Below are 16,614 nucleotides of genomic sequence, written 5' to 3'. Positions count from 1 at the left end.
CTACGTTTTTTTTGCCACGCTTGAAAAGCGTGGCCATAGAGAGAAACCGGCACGCTTAAAAAGCGAGGCTAGTTTGTCTTTCAATAGTCACCTTTTTAAAGCGTGCCCATATGCTATGTTTATTTTGGCACCCTATAAAAGCGTGCCGATAAAGTTTTATCCCCCAAAATTTAATTTTCATATTTATTTAGGCACCCTGCAAAAACGTACCAATAGAGGTCCTCCAAAATTTTAATTTACCACCTTTTTTTTTCCACACTTAACATTTTTTTAAGTTCACTTTAAACCTAGCAGAAGTGATAACAGCCCTCATACATACACTTCACTTTTATTTCCAAATCTCCTTTAACCCTAGCTAGAAGCCGTCGCACCCAGCGGCTGTTCATCACTGGCGATTGCGATGACCGTCGCACTACCCAGCTCGCCTTCATCTAACCCTCACACCCAGCCCTCTTTCTGTCGCACCCTAGTTGTTTCTCAACGGTCTCTCGCACCATCAACGCTGCTCCGTCTACGCACCCAGGAATCGGCGCTGCTCCGTCCACGCACCGTCGTCAGATTCGGAACCTCCATCGGCGAGGAGAAGAGGAAGAGGAAAACCTTAGAGGAGAAGCCCTCCGCCGATTCCGCAATCGAAGCTTCGGAGAAGAAGAGGAACTACCACGAGTCAATTGAACAAGACTCACACCCTCTGTGTGAGGTGCGGCCACCGTAGCTTTCACCTCCAGAAGAGTCGCTGCTCTGCCTGCGGTTCCCCCACTGCACGCAAGATGAATGTAAACCCTAATTTCTTCCATTTTCATTCATGATTCCTGATTCTACACATTTAGTTTTAATCCTCACTTCATTCACCGATTCTCTCTTTTTCCTCATATTCTGATTCATCGCTTTTTGCTTGCTTCATTCATTACCGTACGAGAAGGTTGAGAAGATTGGGGAAGGAACCTACGGCGTCGTTTACAAGGCTCACGACCGCGTTACCAATGAGACCATCACTCTGAAGAAGATTCGCCTTGAGCAGGAGGATGAAGGCGTTCCTAGCACTGCAATTCGCGAGATTTCTCTCCTCAAGGAAATGCAGCACAGGAATATTGTTAGGTATTCTTTTCTTCATCTTAATCTCACTTCTTCTTGCTATTATTATTTGAATGTGTGTATCTCTGATGAATGCTGCTTTTTAGTAATTTGTGTTTGTGGTTTCAATTGGTGAAATTCATGTGACGTGGAAAATTGAAGGGTTTCTGGTGTTCATTGTGTGTGGTGTTTTTGGTGAAATTGAGATTTCTTTCGTTTGGTGTTTTTGGTGGAAAATTGAGGCTTCATTGTATGGAAAATTACTATGGTGTATGGTTTGTACTTTGTAAATTGTAATGAAATTATATATATATTGGGATGTCTATGATTAGTTGTTCAATCATGGTTAATCACAGAACCTGAAATGATGTTTCCTTCAATGTGAGACTTGTTGACTGTAGTTGATAGTCTGTGTTTTTTATTACAGATAACTGGAGCGTGAAGGCCATCCGTAGAAAGACCACCGGCACTGGCAGGATGAGGTACCTCCGTCACGTTCCTTGCCGATTCAAGAGCGGCTTCAGAGAAGGTACCTCCACGATCTATTTTCAGATCTTCAGTAGTTGTATTTTCCATCAATCATCATTTCGTTAATGCGATCTTGTTTCTGTTTAACTAGGTACTGAAGCTGCACCAAGGAAGAAGGGAGCAGCTGCATCTGGAGAAACTGTACATGGGAATCGTCATCATCTTGGTCAAGCTCTTCTGGAAGAAACCAGAGTAGCGTTACAAGTATGAACCCATCCAGGATGATCTTGAACTTGGAAGCTCCAATTTCCCTGTGGTTCTCATCTAGATTCCAATGTTCAATGAGAAAGAGGTCTTCTTAATTTGCTTGCATTTGCTTATCTCTAGTCTCTATTTTCCACTGCCTCCTCTTTTTTATTTCTGTGAAATTTGGTTAGTTTTTTTGAGTTCTTTTTCTGTGTGTATATATAGGTATACAAAGTTCTTTTACGTAGGCTAAATTGATTGGGTTAGTTACTAGCTCTAGCTGTTGAATTTGCTAGTGTGGGTTATTGTTAGTGTTATTGTTGATTGCTTGTTTCCATTTTGTGGTTCAGAGTCTGAAATCAAGGGGTATTCGATTCCCTGGCCGTGACAACGGGAGCTTGGCACCTATTTTCACTCCTCTGCGTTTGGTGTCTGAGGCTGAACTTGATCTTCCACACCAGACTCAGCATGATGATATTCCTGTGCAGAGTTTTACACCTGAACAAACTAAGGAAGCTTTTGATGTTGCTAGAAACAGCATTGAGCTTCTTTCTACTATGTTGTCTTCTTCTCCACAATAAGATGTCTTGCAGGTAGATTTTATATATTTAGTTTGGTGTAATATTTGTTAGTATATATAGAAATATGCATGATAGTAGAAGCATATGTGCATACAACAGGGTCCAAATTAATTAAAGGTTCCACTATGGAATTGAAGAAAAAGTAGTAGCATTGGTTTTCTCTTAACTTTTTCTCATTGATTTCATTTGTAAAAAGCGAACCTCTTTTTATGAAAAGCATGTATATGGGGTATACATACTACACTGTATGTATGTTTCTTTTTTTTTTTGGTGTGTCTTTCTCTGTTTGTTCTTGATTCATGCGTAGTAATTGAATTGTTCATTAGAGACTATTAATACCGAATTATAATTGTCTCAATATGTGACTAACACTATTATTTTGTGATTAAATTTAATCTTAGTAATTCTTATTTGATTGAGAAACAGTTGTCATTGGCTTGTTTGTAGTATATATAACTATATAGCTCTTAATTCTATGGATTAATTTGGTTGTTGGAGAAATACTAGGTGTTAATTCTATCGATTTCCATAATTGATGCATGCATTCTATAAAGCTAAGTTATGGCTCCAAGGTGCCATACCTGTGTATACATGCTGGAAATTGTCACAAAATGGTTACATTTTTGCAAAATGTCAGAAAATTCAATGATGCACATACATATTTTCTTGGAAAATTGTAATGGAAACCTGTGTTTTATTTTGTCACATGATGAGTTATTAGGAGTGTGTGTTCTGCTGACTCAGATTTTCTTGTCAAGTCCTGAATGAGTAGCTGGTACTATCATATGTTTGTACTGTCAATGTTTATTCTGCGGAAATTACGAAAATATTTGCTGTAAAGCTTCATAGCACAATATCTGATTTTTCGGTATATTATTTTTTTTTTGTTTTCCTGTACAGTGAAGAAGAGATTGATCTTTTTTTCTATCAACAAGGATGTCTGGGTGTGTTCCATTTTATTTATCTCATGTCTTATTTATTCAATTTTCTCATAGATTCATAAAAAATGTCACTTTTTTCATAGATTTCATATCTGAAAACTGTTGTGGCTACTGAGCCAGCAGCTCCTGATGAGCATAATGTTAGTTTGCTGACAGTTCCAAGTGCAAAGACTCTTGGAGAATAGGCTAGGATAAGTCTTTGAATTTGAAACTTTGTTCTGCCGTGCAATTCATATCCTCTCAAACTTCGGTTTCCTTTAAATAAATCTTTTTCGCCCTCCTTGCAGTTGTGCAAGATTGATTCGGAAGGAAAAAGCTAGGAAGGTAACTGGTTGCTCCTGCATAGTTGTGAAGGTATAACAGCATTTTCAAGCTGATCGTTACAATACAAAACTGCAGTATGTTTTGTGTAATTGTGCTTAGAATTGTTGAAATCATTATTGAAGATAAAATGGTTGAGTGTGTTTTCATGGCATTTCTTTTAAACTTATTGCAGGTAAGAAGAATGGGAAGTAAAGAAACTGCATTGATAGTCATGCATGAAGAATATAAAATCCTCAAGTGCTACAAAAATGATAGAAGTTCTTCCCAGAGGGCCATCTACTTTCTCTAAAGCACAATGCTGTGAGCTACAAGATTCAGCATCATGACTTTTTGCCTATAAACCGAGAAACTCAACAATATTATGTTTGGATTATTGATATTTATTTCTTAATTTCTTTATTTCTACACAAAAAATGACAAAGAGATAGAATAAGTTAATGACTTTTAATAAGTTTTATATGTATTGATATTTTTATCCCAATGTATTTTATAACTACTTTGGTTATAAGAGATTGATATAGCTAATTTGATTTGAATTTTATTAATGTAATACTAATTTTCATTAATTAATTTTTTTTAAATGATATTAACAGATTTTTATTAATCTTTTTAATTATTTTTGGAGTACATTAGAGTACTGTAAAAGCATATCAGATTTTTTTTTTAATTTGATAGGGATATAGCCACGCTTTAAAAGCGTGGCAATAGGTCTATGATTCTTTGACTATTGGCACGCTTCAAAAGCGACACCATATCTTTTACTGTTGGCACGCTTCAAAAGCGTAGCGATATCTTTCACTTTTCGGTACGCTTTTAAAGCGTGCCGATAGGTTAATACATATGGCCACGCTTTTAAGCGTGGCGAGAGTTAAAAGCGTGGCAAAAAAGAAAGCGTACCGATAAATCCACAAAAGCATGGCGATAGAGCAATCGGCATGCTCGCAGATGTGACCCTTTCAAAAGCGTGCCGATAGCTCAAAAAGCGTGACGAAAAGCTGTCGGCACCCTTTTTAGCACTTTTCGGCACGCTTTAAAAGCGTGGCAGAAAGCTTATTTTCTTGTAGTGATTGGTTCTAAAGTCATTGTTTTTACTGACCATGCAGCTCTTAAGTACTTGTTAACGAAGCAAGAATCTAAGCCTAGACTGATAAAATAGGTCTTGCTACTCCAAGAGTTTAATATTGAGATTAAGGATAGAAGTGGAGTAGAGAACAAAGTGACTGGCCACTTATAAATGATCCCAAATGAGGAAGATGAAGCACACAATCTTGCTGTGAATGAGAGCTTTCCAGATGAGCAGTTGATGATGATCCAAGAAGCCCCCTAGTTTGCGGATATAGCTAATGTCAAGGCTATTGGAGAGCTAGCTTCCAACATCAACAAGCACATGAGAAGAAAGCTCATCAATGATGCCAAGCACTATATTTGGGATGAGAGTAGGTGGAAAATTAAATTGAGAAAATTCAAATAATATGAAAAAAGACTTGACTGGGAGTTGATTAGTTGGAATCTCTATTATTGATGGGATGATTTCAAGATTAATTTATAATTAATGGTTGCTCTGTTTAGTTATCCTTTACTAGGTAAAGGAAAGTCAAACAAGTTGGAATGCTAGATCTATTCACGAGTTGCAACCCACTTAGTTCAAAGGGATTGGTGTTAGTGACTAGATAGCAATCCAACAGTTAACCCAATTACATATTCTCTTTCAATCCTTCCAACTCAAGAGTTCCTTTCAATCAACTCCCCATCAACTGAAGAAACTACTCGCTCATTGTAAATAATAAATCCATAACATATGAAAGAGAATTAAAAGAAGACATGATTATTGGAATGGAAAATAAATTAAAATAGAAGAAATAATCCTTGTATTAAATAATCATGAAAGTATTCAAATGACAAAATTGAACAAAGCAAAGAACATGGAAGAATAAAACCAAGTTAAGAGAACGAACTAGAATGATGAAGTCTTAATGAGGAATTAACTCTTCTCAATGTTCCAATGCTAAGACCAATTAAAAATTAAAATTCTAAAACCTAGAGAGAAAAACCTAAAGGAGTAAAACTAGATCTAAAACTGAAAACTATGTAGAATGAATGTTGTCCTTTGTTTCTGCATATTCTCTGGCTCTAGTCTGCTGTTCCGGGCCGAAAATTGGGTCGAAATAAGGTCCAAAATCGCCCCAAGCGAATTCTGCAGATTATGTGGATCGCACATGTCACGCGATCGCGTCATCCATGCAGACGCGTCATTCGCGCTTTTCCTTGCCACGCATTTGCGTCGTCCATGCTACCGCGTTGCTTGAGCTTTTCCAATCCGCGCAGCCGCGTGAGCCATGCGGCCGCGTCACTGTGATTTGCTCTCCTTCGCGCGGTCGCGTGAGCCATGCGACTGCGTCACTTCTCGCTGGTTATCTCCTCAAATTCTTATGTTCCTTCCATTTTTGCTAGCTTTCTTTCTAATCTCTAACTCATTCATGCCTTATAAAGTCTGAAACACTCAACACACAGATCATGGCCTCGAATGGAATAAAGGAGAATTAAAAATACATAATTAAAGTCTCTAGGAAGCAGTTTTCAAACATGTTATAAATTCAAGAAGGAATTATAATTTCATGCTAATTTAATGAATAAGTGGGTAAGGATCATGATAAAACCACACAATTAAACATAATATAAACCATAAAATAGTGGTTTATCAACCTCCCCACACTTAAACATTAGCATGTCCTCATGCTTAATTGAAGGAGATAGGGAAATAAGTATGAACATGTAGAAACTCATGAAATGCAATGCAAGCCTATATATATATAAATAAATGCAACTATATGATTCTTGCCCACTTGATCAAAAGTAAATAAGTTCTTCAAAACAATTACAAATCAAATTCCACTAATTCTATCATTATACAATAAAACAGATAAAAGTGCAAGAAGATAGCTCATGAAAGCAGGGAACATGAAAATTCAAGCATTGAACCCTCACTGATAGTGCATGTACGCTCTAATCTCTAGTGTATAGGGTAGTCACTCTATCCTTCTCTAATCATGCTTTCTAACTTTTGTTCTTCTCCTAACCAATCAACAACAGTTAATATACCAATGCAAACATCATGAGGTCTTTTCAAGGTTGTAATGGGGCTAAGGTACAGGTAGGGGTATATATTTGGTCAAGTGAGCTAGTAAATTGAATCTTTAATTAACCCAAGCTCCAACCCAACTTGTATATTCTTAAGGTAATCTTAAAGTTCATACCTGGCTACCCAGAATTCCCTTTTTTAATCCATACTCATGTATCAACTTTGTATTTGATTCTATCATATGTGCATTGATCTTTGAATTCTGAATTTAACATTGGGGTAATTTTTGTCCCATATATATATATATATATATATATTTGACATTAAAATAAATATAGCTTATCAATGCACATAGATTTTTAATTCTTATAGTTTCACATGAGTAGGTATCCAAATTCCCATTAAATTCTCATGACACATTCCCTTAACAACTTTTTTTCCCACAATTTCCCATACTTAACTAGCACACACAATTCTATCTTAAGCTAACCAAAGATTCAATTTAGGATATACAATTGTTTTTCAGCTTATGGTTAGTAATGTGGTAAAATATAGAACAAATGGGATTTAAAGGCTCAAAATAGTTAACAAAGGTAATTGAAAAGGGTAGGCTTAATTTGGATAAGTGAGTTTAAACAAATAATTGCCTCAATCATGTGCAAGCATGCAAATATAATAAATATTGGACATATAAGATAAAACAAAATATAGATTACAATCATAGAGAAGTAAGCACACAAGAATGAAATAATTATGGTTAAATAATGTAACCATACATAAAGGCTCAAATCTTTCACAGGTTGTGTGTTCTTTAGCTCAAATATCATGTTCCAAATACAACTCAAGCAAATTTATCATAAAAATTTTGAAAAATTAGTGAAATTTTGTTCCAAAGATAGAGTCTTAAAAGAAACTTATTGTATTTTCAATCAAGTAGAACATGCATGCAACTATCCTAACCTATGCAATTTATTCTATTCTATAAAATAAAGAAAATCTAACTAAAATATCCTAATTATTGGTGCTAGAGAAGAGAAATTACCTCCGGAAGTCAGGTACTGACCGACCTCCCCACACTTAAGGCTTTGCACCGTCCTCGGTGCCGTATGTCAGGAACAGGGGTGAGCTGGTAGCAGTATCTCCACAATCGGGACCGTCTGTGCTAGTAAAAGAAGTTGATTCCGGGGTGTCTGAGTCTCTGTGATCTCCTCTAAGTAGCTCCCTGAGGTGTTTGAATCTTCGGTTGTTACGGCGCTCTCTCAACTTAGCTTTGTGTTCTTGCCGATCCAACTTTGTGATTATCTGCTGGAGCAATTCATCAGTTATAGGTGCTTGTGGTGTTGAAGAAGGATTATCTTCAACTGGAGCAGTAGGAAGACTTGTAGTGGCTGCTGGAAGTCTGAGGTATTTCCCGTTAGGGACATACTGATCATCCCGTGGGAGCATGGCTTTGGTGTCCCCAGCTCTGTAGGAGACTCCGGCGTCTGAGACAAGATCTGAGACCAAGGCGGGGAAAGGTAAGTTGCCCGCAATTTGTACGTGTCCCATAACATTCCGGATATGTCTTGAGAGATTCAGAGGTTGGTCTGTAAGGATGCACCATAGTAGAACAGCCATGTTCGCAGTGAAGGGGACTCATGAGTGCTCGGAAAGACGTAATGAGACATGATCTGTGCCCATACGCGAGCCTCCAAGGTAAGTGCTGAAGCCAAGATTCCCTTAGGGCGGGTACGGTGGTATCCGTAGATCCAACGGCTGCCAGGTAATGCGATAACTCCGAGAACGGAGTCTCAGTCAAATTGGTACCTCTGGCGCTTAAGAGCGGCTTCTTGGAAGGCTTCCATTCCTTCTGGAATATGGGGAAGACTCAGAGCTTGCTGAATGGCCGTTTTTGTAATGGGGACTTGCTTCTGCCGGACATAAACAGACTGCAGTGTTGGCATGTAGAAGTTAGAGTAGAACTCAACTACCCAAGAAAGATTGACCTGCCTTGGCTGTCTCCGTAGGAAACCCCATTGACTTCATTCAATTTGCGGCTCAACAAAAGTAGCAATATTGGACGGGAGGATAAGAAGGTATTCATTGTTATAGTTCCTTTCTGCCAGGATAGGGAACATCTGCTCACAGTAGCGATTGGGAAATCGCGAAGTTTCCTTTGCTGGAAAAGCTTTCTCTTTGTCATCAACCTTTATTATCCTCTTAACTCTTTTTGTTGAGGGCTTGACTGCGGTTGAAGACGGCTCTGCCACTGATGCTCTTTTAGTGCCTCTTCTTGCTGGGGGTTTAGGAGTTGCTTTCTCCTTTCCTTTCTTGGTGGCCATCCTAAAAAGAGAGGAGAAAGTAAATTAAATTCAAAGAGATATATAGCAAGGAAGAGAACAAAAGAGTGGTGATGGATGCACATTAGGATGTATATAAAATAATAAGAATGATAGAAAAGAGAAGAAGGAAGAAGAAAATAGAACCTTGGTAATGGAGGTGAGAGAGAGAGAAAGTGATAGGTGAGATAGAAGAAAGAAGGGAGAAGGAAGAAATAAGGAGGGAAAAGAAAAATTAGGATTTGGAGGAGAGAAAGATAAGATATGTGGCAATTTCAGGTTGAGCTGTGCGGCGCATGCGATGCGGCCACGTGGGGCACGCGTTCGCGTGGATGCGCTTCAAGTATGGTGACGCGATCGCGTCGGTCATGCGGTCGCGTGACCCATGTTATGCTTCTGGCGCGAGTGCAGCCTCGCACCAGCACAACTCTCTATTCAAATTAATTTATTTGCCAAATTTGGGATAGCGCGATCGCGTGGGTCATGCGATCGCGTGAGTGTGCGTCAGAAAATGGTTGACGCGGCCGCGTCGGCGAAGCGGTCGTGTGATAAGGATTGTGCTTCCAGCACCAACCCAGCATCACTCTCGCACAATATTTCATTGTGCACCCTTTTACGTCGAAAACTCAGGGCACGCGGCCGCGTGGGGCACGCGATCGCGTGAGAGGCCATGATTCCCATGCGACGCGAACGCGTCAGCGACGTGGTCGCGTGGGTTGATTTATGCCATTGGCACGCCTCCAGCCACGCTCCAGCGTGACTTTCTGTTCATCTTTATTTTTCTTTACTCTCCTTACGACGCGGACGCGTCGCATATGCGATCGCGTCGCGTAGCGGAAATTTTTTCTTTTTTTTGAAAATAAAAACATGTAAATACAAATGCACGAAAGTACTAAGAAAGAGAAGAGTTATTGAATAGGAAAAACTAAAAATAAAGAAAAGAACGATCATACCATGGTGGGTTGTCTCCCACCTAGCACTTTGCTTTAACATCCGTAAGTTGGACGCTCCACTAGCTCAATCTTCTGCTATATGGGGATCTTCCAAGAGGAAGATCTCAAGCTCCTTGTTTCTCTGCATTTTCTCGCCATGGTATAGCTTCAGTCGTTGTCCATTAACCTTAATAAGTTCAGAGCTTGAAGGATGGCTTAGGTGATAAACTCCGTACGGTTCGGCCTTCTCTACTCTGTATGGATCTTCCCATCTTGATCTCAACTTACCTGGCATGAGCCTTAGTCGAGATTTGTAAAGGAGGACTAAATCCCCAGGTTGGAACTCTTTCTTCTTGATGTTTTGGTCATGTACAGCCTTCATCTTTTCCTTGTATATTCTGGAGTTTTCATAAGCTTCTAGGCGAAGGCTCTCCAGTTCCTGCAGTTGCAACTTCCTTTCAGCTTCGGCTTTCTCAATTCCCATGTTGCACTCCTTAACTGCCCAAAAAGCTCTGTGTTCTACTTCAACTGGAAGATGACAAGCTTTTCCATAAACCAAGTGGAAAGGACTCATCCCAATGGGTGTCTTGTATGCTGTTCTATATGCCCAGAGTGCATCTTGTAGCCTGGTGCTCCAGTCTTTTCTATGAGGCTTTACTATCTTTTGCAAGATACGCTTAATTTCTCTATTTGACACCTCGGCTTGCCCATTAGTTTGGGGATGGTAAGCTGTTGCAACTTTATGAATTATCCCATGCTTCTTCATTAATCCTGTCAGTCTCCTGTTACAAAAATGGGTGCCTTGATCGCTCACGATTGCTCGTGGTGATCCGAAGCGACATGTAATATGGTTTCTCACAAAGGAAACAACAGTGTTAGCATCATCAGTGCGGGTAGGAATTGCTTCCACCCATTTGGAAACATAATCCACAGCTAACAATATATAAAAATATCCATTAGAATTTGGAAATGGACCCATGAAGTCAATGCCCCAAACATCAAAAATTTCACAGAAAAACATAATTTGTTGAGGCATCTCATCTCTCCTGGATATATTGCCAAATTTCTGGCATGGGAGATAAGATTTACAAAACTCAGCAGCATCTCTAAAAGAGTAAGCCACCAGAATCCACAGTCTAAGATCTTTCTAGCTGTTCTTTGAGGGCCAAAATGTCCTCCACTCTCAGATGAGTGACAGGCCTCTAAAATGGACTGGAATTCTGATTGAGGCACACAACGTCTAATTACTTGATCAGCACCACATCTCCATAAATATGGGTCATCCCATATATAATATTTAGACTCGCTTTTCAGCTTGTCTCTTTGATGCTTAGAAAAATTTGGAGGAAATGTGCGGCTAACTAAATAATTAGCAACAGGTGCATACCAAGGGACTACCTCAGATACTGCTTGTAGGTTATCAAAAGGAAAATTATCATCTATAGGAGTAGAGTCATCCTTAATGTGCTCAAGGCGACTCAAGTGGTCTGCCACTAAATTCTGATTACCACTCCTATCCTTTATTTCTAAATCAAATTCTTGTAACAGCAGTATCCAACGTATAAGTCTTGGTTTGGACTCCTTTTTAGCTAATAGATACTTTAATGCTGCATGGTCCGAATACACTACTACTCTAGTACCAAGTAAATAAGCTCGGAATTTATCCAGAGCAAAAACAATAGTAAGAAGCTCTTTCTCAGTAGTAGTATAGTTGGACTGGGCATTGTCTAAAGTCTTAGACGCATAAGCAATAACGAAAGGATCCTTACCTTCACGCTGAGCCTGCGCTGCTCCTACTGCATGGTTGGAAGCATCGCACATGATTTCAAATGGCTGGCTCCAGTCTGGTCCTCTCACAATTGGAGTTTGAGTCAGAGCAGTCTTCAGCTTATCAAACGCTTGTTTGCAATCCTCACTGAACTCGAACTCAATATCCTTCTGCAGTAATCTGGATAAGGAAAGTGCGACCTTACTAAAGTCCTTAATAAATCTCCGATAAAAACCTGCATGGCCAAGGAACGAACGGACTTCCCTCACAGAAGAGGGGTAAGGTAAACTAGAAATAACATTCACCTTTGTTGGGTCTACATAAATGCCATTATTAGATACCACATGTCCTAATACAATTCCTTGTTTTACCATAAAGTGACATTTTTTGAAATTTAATACAAGGTTTGTATTAACACATCTATCTAATACTCTAGATAATCCATCTAAGGAAAGGCTAAAAGAATCACCATAAACGCTAAAATCGTCCATAAAAACTTCCATACAGTCCTCAATAAGATCAGAGAAAAGACTCATCATGCACCTTTGAAAAGTAGCTGGTGCATTGCACAAGCCAAAGGGTATTCTCTTGTAAGCATAAGTCCCAAAAGGACATGTAAAAGTAGTCTTTTCCTGATCCTCAAGAGCTATATGAATCTGAAAATAACCTGTGTAACCATCTAAAAAGCAATAATGTGATTTACCTGACAGGCGATCCAGCATTTGATCAATGAATGGAAGTGGGTAGTGATCCTTATGGGTAGCTTGGTTGAGACGCCTGTAATCAATGCAGACTCTCCAAGCATTCTGAACTCTAGTTGCTATGAGCTCTTCATGCTCATTCTTCACTGTAGTGACTCCAGACTTCTTAGGCACCACTTATACTGGGCTTACCCATTCTCTATCTGAAATGGGATATATGATACCTGCTTCCAATAGTCTGGTCACTTCCTTTTTGACAACTTCCAAGATGGTTGGATTCAATCTTCTTTGGGGTTGACGGACAGGTCTTGCTCCCTCTTCTAAAAATATTCTGTGCTCACATACTTGAGGGTTGAGAAGTAACTGCTCAGCACATAAAGTAACTGCTCTTCTTGTTGAGAAGTAAGTTCCCTTGCAATGATAACTGGAAACCTCTGCTCATCTTCGAGATAAGCATATTTGAGATGCGGAGGGAGGGGTTTCAATTCTAAATTCTGATCATGAGCAGGCTCTGTATTATCTAGGGCTTGTGAAAATGGCGAAGTGCCCTCATTGTCAGTTAAAAGGGTCCCCACACTTGGACCTTGTCCAGTGTGCCTCTCTTCAAACTCTTCTTTGTGAACTTCAGCTACACTTTTAGACCTTTTTAAGGGAGGGAGCCTCAAAATATCATATATAGACAAAGGTATTATACTGACACATGCTCCTAAATCACACATGCAATCATAAATTACTACACCACCAATAGTACAGCTAACTATACAAGGACCTGGATCACTACATTTTTCAGGTAGTCCTCCCATTAAAGCAGATATAGAACTACCTAAAGGAATAGTTTCTAATTCATTAATTTTGTCTTTATGGATACATAAGTCTTTTAGAAACTTTGCATATTTAGGTACCTGCTGAATAACATTAAAAAGAGGAACAGTTACCTCAACCTTTTTGAATATTTCTACCATTTTGGGGTCAGGTTCCAGTTGCTTCCTGGGCTTCCTTGCAAGTTGTGGAAATGGAATAGGAGTAGTGTTTTCTGTGGTGTCTGCGCCTTTTGGTGCTTCCTCCTGTAGTTGAGCTATTTCTTCTTCAACTATGTCCTGTATGTCCTTTTCCTCTTCAACATCTTCTATTTCTACTACCTCTTCAGGTGAGGTGTGTTCTGGTGGACTTGGTTCCTCCTGATTCCTCTCCTGCAGTGTGGTTCCAGACCTTAGGGTGATGGCATTAATGCCTCCTTTTGGATTGGGTAATGGTTGAGAGGGGATTCCAGTGGAGCTTGAAGGTTGGTTACTGAAATTTTGCGTTGATCCAATCTGTGACATAAGAGCTTGCAAAGTAGAGGTGAGATCATTCAGACTGGCATTAATACTATTCATGATGTTATTTTCCATGGTCTGTTGTCTTCGCTCAAAAGATTGTAGTAGCTCTTCATTAGGAGATAAAGAAGAATGAGTAAATTGAGAGGTCTGCTGTTGATTGTTCTGTGGTCCTTGGTTTTGCCTCAGGTGAGGTGCTCTGTAAAGTTGATTCTGCTGCCTGTTGTTGTTATTATTCCACCTCTGATTTCCCTGATTATCTCGGCCTCCTCTGTTATTGTTGTCCTCCAATTCTGGTTAGAATTGTCCTGCCATCCATGGCTATTATTTCCACTTTGATTGTACCCTTGGTTGGGGCGGTCATAGAAGTTATGAGTGGATGCCACCATGTTGTCTTCTTGTTGGAGCTGCGGGCATTCATCAGTGTAATGGCTATAATCAGCACAGATTCTGCAAATTTTTTGCGGGACTAATTGTTGGTTTTGCTGTGGCGAGGGAGGTTGAGCTTGCTGAGCTTGTTGTTGATTCAATTGTATCTGCTTCAGCAAGTTGGTCATCTCACATATACTCTGAGCTAGAACCGCAGTCTCTCTGTTAGAGGATACTTCTGCAACGGCTTTTGAACGGCCTTGGTTTTGCCCGTGGTTCCTAGTAGATTCAGCTAAATCACTGATCAATTGCCAAGCCTCATCAGTGGTCTTATACTTCTTCATAGACCCATTGCTAGCACTTTCCAATGTTGTCTTATCTTGGGGCCTCATGCCCTGTGTGATATAGCTAAGTAACACTATCTTGCCAATCATGTGTTGGAGGCATGCTTCCAGAAGATTATTGAAGCGCTCCCAGTATTCAAAGAGAGTCTCATTGTCATCCTGAACAATTGTGGAAATATCCTTCCTCAGTTTATCAATAACTTCAGATGGAAAGAATTTCTCCAAAAACTCCTTTCTGAGTGTATCTCAGTTGGATACATTTGCTAGAGTTGAGTGTAGTACCACTCTCTTGCTTTTCCCTCGAGAGAAAACGGGAAAGCTTTCAGCAAAATTGAAGTTTCATCAGTACCATCACGCCTGACAATAGAACAGGCTGCCTGGAAATCTCTCAAGTGCTTGATAGGCTCTTGAGCAGCTAGGCCATGAAACTTGGGCATCAAATTTAGCAGTGCGGTCTTTATTTCAAAATCTGTAGCTACCGCTGGATGATGCGCTTGAAACGGTTGCATTGTAAAATCAGGGGCTCCTTCCTCCTGGATGGTAACTCTCCTAGCTGCCATGTCTTCTGCACGTAAAACAACCGAATCAGTAGAACGGGAGATGGTTTCTTCCACAAGTTCACTTTCAGATCCGCCCTCAGAGCGGACTAACCGACGCTGTTCTCGCCTTATTCGTGAAATAGTCCTTTCAATTTCAGGATCGAATATTAGCAAGCGCGGATCAGGAAGTGAACGCGTCATTTGACGAAAGAAACATGCAGCTCATAGCAGCAAAATAAAATAAAATGCAAATAAATAAATTCTAATTAATAACTTTAGCACTCTATTGCAACTCCCCGGCAACGGCGCCAAAAATTGATGAGGCATAGAAGTTGGTGAATTAAAAATTATTAAAATAGTTACGTTGCAAGTATAGTTCTTAACTCACCGAAAATCTGCCTATCAATTTAGAAATATGTCACAGAGAGTTTAAATTAAAAATTACTGGGAGTTGGAGTCCCATGTCGTCTCCCAACGAGTTGCAGAAAAATGTGCTATTTTATTAATCAGATGTTCCAAAAGGTTGAGTTAAGTAGATGGAAAATTAAATTGAGAAAATTTAAATAATATGAATAAAAACCTTGACTGGGAGTTGATTAGTTAGAATCTCTATTATTGATGGGATGATTTCAAGATTAATTTATAATTAATGGTTGTTCTGTTTAGTTATCCTTTACTAGGTAAAGGAAAGTCAAACAAGTTGGAATGCTAGATCTATTCACGAGTTGCAACCCACTTAGTTCAAAGGGATTGGCGTTAGCGATTAGATACAATCCAATAGTTAACCCAATTACAATTTTTCTTTCAATCCTTCCAACTCAAGAGTTCCTTTCAATTAACTCCCCATCAAGTGAAGAAACTACTCGCTCATTGTAAATAATAAATCCATAACATATGAAAGAGAATTAAAAGAAGACATGATTATTGGAATGGAAAATAAATTAAAATGGAAGAAATAATCCTTGTATTAAATAATCATGAAAGTATTCAAATGACAAAATTGAACAAAGCAAAGAACATGGAAGAATAAAACCAAGTTAAGAGAACGAACTAGAATGACGAAGTCTTGATGAGGAATTAACTCTTCTCAATGTTCCAATGCTAAGACCAATTAAAAATTAAAATTCTAAAACCTAGAGAGAAAAACCTAAAGGAGTAAAACTAGATCTAAAACTGAAAACTGTGTAGAATGAATGTTGTCCTTTGTTTCTGCATATTCTCTGGCTCTAGTCTGCTGTTCCGGGCCAAAAATTGGGTCGAAATAAGGTCCAAAATCGCCCCTAGCAAATTCTGCAGATTATGCAGATCGCACATGTCACGCGATCGCATCATCCATGCGGACGCGTTATTCGCGCTTTTCCTTGCCACACATTCGCGTCGTCCACACTACCGCGTCGCTTGAGCTTTTCCAATTCGCGCGGCCGCGTGAGCCATGCGGCCGCGTCACTGTGATTTGCTCTCCTTCGCGCGGTCGCGTGAGCCATGCGACCGCATCACTTCTCGCTGGTTATCTCCTCAAATTCTTGTGTTCTTTCCATTTTTGCTAGCTTCCTTTCCAATCTCCAACTCATTCATGCCTTATAAAGTCTGAAACACTCAACACACAGATCACGG

At 39.4% G+C, this 16,614-nt stretch overlaps 2 long non-coding RNA genes across 2 annotated transcripts; both read left to right on the top strand.

The window, feature by feature from the left end:
- LOC110265921 lies at positions 292 to 1,107 on the top strand. The gene is made up of 2 exons (XR_002352562.1): positions 292 to 776; positions 923 to 1,107. It is a non-coding gene; the product is annotated as an uncharacterized LOC110265921 (long non-coding RNA).
- LOC110265920 lies at positions 1,500 to 4,131 on the top strand. The gene is made up of 5 exons (XR_002352561.1): positions 1,500 to 1,603; positions 1,694 to 1,894; positions 2,139 to 2,381; positions 3,598 to 3,664; positions 3,807 to 4,131. It is a non-coding gene; the product is annotated as an uncharacterized LOC110265920 (long non-coding RNA).

The sequence above is a fragment of the Arachis ipaensis genome, chromosome B08 (genome assembly GCF_000816755.2).
Source record: "Arachis ipaensis cultivar K30076 chromosome B08, Araip1.1, whole genome shotgun sequence".
Classification (NCBI taxonomy): Eukaryota; Viridiplantae; Streptophyta; class Magnoliopsida; order Fabales; family Fabaceae; genus Arachis; species Arachis ipaensis.
The sequence above is the reverse complement of the archived record's forward strand: the minus strand, read 5'-3'. Positions and strand labels throughout refer to the sequence as shown.